This window comes from Spinacia oleracea, chromosome 3, assembly GCF_020520425.1.
Source record: "Spinacia oleracea cultivar Varoflay chromosome 3, BTI_SOV_V1, whole genome shotgun sequence".
Classification (NCBI taxonomy): Eukaryota; Viridiplantae; Streptophyta; class Magnoliopsida; order Caryophyllales; family Amaranthaceae; genus Spinacia; species Spinacia oleracea.
In genome coordinates, this window is record NC_079489.1 from 143,346,872 (window position 1) to 143,350,667 (window position 3,796).

Sequence of the window (3,796 nt, forward strand, 5' to 3'; positions counted from 1 at the left end):
AGGGACCTTATTATCTTATTTTCTAGTATTAAGCACTTAGATTATTTTCCTAAGCTTAGTTTTTTCTCTCAAATTTAGTTCAAAACACTTAGTTTCAAATTCAATAAAAATCCAAGCATTCAATTTCCTTTGCCATTCAATTAGGTATTGCTCCTTAATTTCATTCATTGTGTTGCCTTAATAATGCTTTCGATTATGTTAATTGCTTTGGTTATTGTTAATAATCTTGAGTAAATCTATTTTCTAGGGTTTGGGGATCCATGAATAATATGAAGGGACATTGAATAATTGTGATTGTTGGCATTGTAATTAATTCCTATTGATTGGTTATTATTACTATACAATTAGATATGTGCAGGTTTAATTGTGGTAGTTTGGCAATATCAAGTTAAGATTCGAGAGATGCAATTTGATGTTTAGGCTTGTGTCAATAGGTGGAATTAGGATTGATACGTAGCGAGAGCCCGTTAATTCTAAGTCTATGATTAGTATCAATTCGAGAGAGCATGCTAGTCTAATTAATTGCTTTGTTGATTATTGTGATTGTCTATCGTCTTGGATTGTTATTTGTTGGTGAACCTACGCCCTAGATCCTTTAATTCCTGAATTCTTAATTGTTTAATTATCGTTCGTAGTCTTAGCATACAAACCAACCAATTCTTGTTTCCCAATAGTCTAGTTTAGTTGATTAATAGTAGAAAGAACACTGTTTTCCTGTGGATTCGATCCTGACTTCCCTTGCTACCTAGCTAGTGGACCTTAGGTTATTTTTGATTAGGTAATACGACTTTAGCCTGTCAAAATTTGGCGCCGTTGCCGGGGAGACGGTTTTATTTTCTGTTGTTGATTGCTTATCCTAGATTATTGTTTGTTACTACTCAAGGAACTCACGTTCCTTGAGACCGGATCTCACATTGTTTTGTAGTCTTTGTCTATGCCCAGGACCGTAGGTACTAGTAATCTTACTCCATTCGATCCTGAGCCCGAAAGAACCTTTCGTAGACGAAGAACTTTCATTGCACAGTGTGGGAATTACTCTTATTCTGATCATAATATTGGCGATCTTTTTCCTTCAGACACAGATTCAGTTTCAGAGATAGAGATGGGTGACGAAAATCTGATACCGCCACCTACCCCACGGCTTACAGACTATTCGAAGCCAAGTCTGTCCGTGCTACCAAAGGCGATCATGCCTTCTATTGCAGCTGAGACCTTCAAGATTGAGCCTGCATTGATTAACATGATCGAGAGACGCCAGTACGGTGGGGAACCAGGTGAAGATCCGAATCTTCACATTCAGTCCTTTATCCAATATTGCTCCACCATCAAGCAAAAGGGATTGACTCCGGAGCAGACTATGGAGATACTTTTCCCGTTCTCTTTGAGTGGGAAAGCTAAACTGTGAAGTAATGGGTTGAATCGGGCGGCTTTGAAAATCAATAATTGGGAATCCTTGGCTCTTGCTTTTTATGTTAAATATTTTCCACCTGAGAAAACGGCTCGTCTGAGGGGTCAGATATTAGGTATCTCACAACAAGCGGATGAGAGTTTGTTCGAGGTCTGGGAGAGATTCAAGGATTTGCAAAGAGAATGCCCGCACCATGGTTTGGAAGATTGGTTCTTGATTCAGCAGTTTTATAATGGTCTGGGCAATGAGTCTAGATGTTTGTTGGATTCAGCTGCCAGTGGGAGGTTCATGCAACTTGAGGTGCCTAGAGCTATGGAGGTGATTGAGGAGATAGCCATTCACAATGCCCAGTATGGAAATCCTAGAGGTCTATCTAACAGGGGTGGTAAGCATGATTTAAATTCGATTGAAAAATTAACTGCTCAATTGACTGCTTTACACTATACGTTTGATAATATGCAAGCAACCAATACTTAATCTGCCCAACCTGCTAGTGTAGCTGCTATGAGTGCCCAACCTGCTACTGTGTGTGAAAGTTGTGGAATGTCTGGTCATTATGCACCGGAATGTAGGAGCTCTGTTGAACAATGTCACGCATTTCAATCCTACAAACAAAATAACCCGTTCTCCAACTCTTACAATGAGGGCTACAAAAATAACCCTCTACTATCCTAAAGGAGCAACAATATCCAGAACCCTCACCAAGTCCAACATCCACCACAACAACCATACCAACCCTACCAACCACGGAACAACTACAACCAACAGTCTAGTGGACCACCTGGGTTCCCTAGACAACACACATCACCACCACCACCTCAAAACACACAGCCTGACCCTATGCTAGTAGAGATGAGAAACATGATGCTACAAATGCAAAAATCTCTAAGTGAAAAGGATGCAAAAATCGATGCTCTTACTGCCCATAATAAGATCATTGATACACAGTTGGCACAGATGGATACTACTATTGCAGGGAGGCCACCAAGCCAACTTCCTTCACAGCCCGAAAATAGGGAGACTGCTAATGCAATTACACTGAGGAGTGGTAGGGATTATGATGGTCCTTCTATGCCGGTTGAGGTTGATTCCGGGGTGTCTGCTAGTGATCTGGTCAGTGAGGAAATCCCGAAGATAGTTATGGATGGAAAGGAAGCTGAAAAGGTAGTCAATGAGAATGAGGCTACAACTGAGGATAAGAAGGGGGAAGATATTCAAGTACCACCTATTGCACTCCCCTTCCCAAACCGACAACTCAAGAATAAGCTGGACAAGCAGTTTGGCAGATTCTTGGAGGTGGTCAAAAATTTGCAGGTAACGATTCCTTTTACTGAATTAATTTTACAGGTTCCCGCTTATGTTAAATTCATGAAAGATATTTTGACCAGGAAACGTGCTTTTTGTGAGGTAGAGACTGTAGCTTTCACTGAGGAATGTAGTGCTTATTTGCAAAACAAGTCTCCACCTAAACTTAAAGACCCCGGGAGTTTTTCCATCCCATGTAACATTGGCACCGTATTTATTGATAAATCTTTATGTGATCTAGGTGCTAGTGTGTCTGTCATGCCTTTGTCTATCTGTACTAAACTGAATATGGGTGAGCTTATGGTTACCAATATCACTCTACAAATGGCCGACCGTTCTGTCAAATACCCCTTAGGTGTTTTAGAGGACGTCCCTGTTAGAGTAGGTAAATTCTATATACCTGTAGACTTTGTAGTATTAGACATGCAGGAGGATTCTCAAATTCCCATAATCTTAGGTAGACCCTTCCTTCACACGGCGGGGGCGGTAATCGATGTTAAAAGTGGGAAATTGACATTGTCTGTTGGGGATGATAAGGTGACTTTTAATCTGAATAGTGCCTTAAAAAGTCCCATGCTAGAGGAGGAACAATGCTATCGCATAGATGTAGTTTATTTTATTACTCGTGATAACGTCTCCCAAGTTCTCGAAAGAGACCCTTTGGAGGCAGTGCTTTGTTGTGAGTCTTCTGCAGGTGATAGCAGTTCTTGGAGTGCTAAATTGGATGCTCTGGAGTTGGCTCTTAATGGTGGAGAATCTGAGCCGGAGAGCACCAAATTGAAGAGGTTATTTCGGCAGGTTTGTTCTGTTAAAGAGGTAAAGAAACCCGAACTTAAGCCTCTTCCTGCTAACCTTAAATATGCATTTTTAGATAATGAACAACTTTGCCCTGTGATCGTCAGTACTGCACTTGATGCAGACCAGTTATCCCAACTTCTTATTGTGTTGAAAAGGCACAAAAAGGCCATTGGGTACAGTATTGATGATTTAAAGGGTATTAGCCCTGACTTTTGTATGCATAGGATACATCTAGATGAAAATCATAAACCATGCATCCAACCCCAGCGTCGTTTGAACCCTGTC

General features: G+C 40.8%; 1 non-coding gene across 1 annotated transcript; it reads right to left on the reverse strand.

Annotated features, from left to right (window-relative positions):
* Positions 1 to 1,501: 1,501 nt before the first annotated feature.
* LOC130470932 (small nucleolar RNA R71) lies at positions 1,502 to 1,608 on the reverse strand. The gene has a single exon (XR_008931647.1). It is a non-coding gene; the product is annotated as a small nucleolar RNA R71 (small nucleolar RNA).
* Positions 1,609 to 3,796: the final 2,188 nt, after the last annotated feature.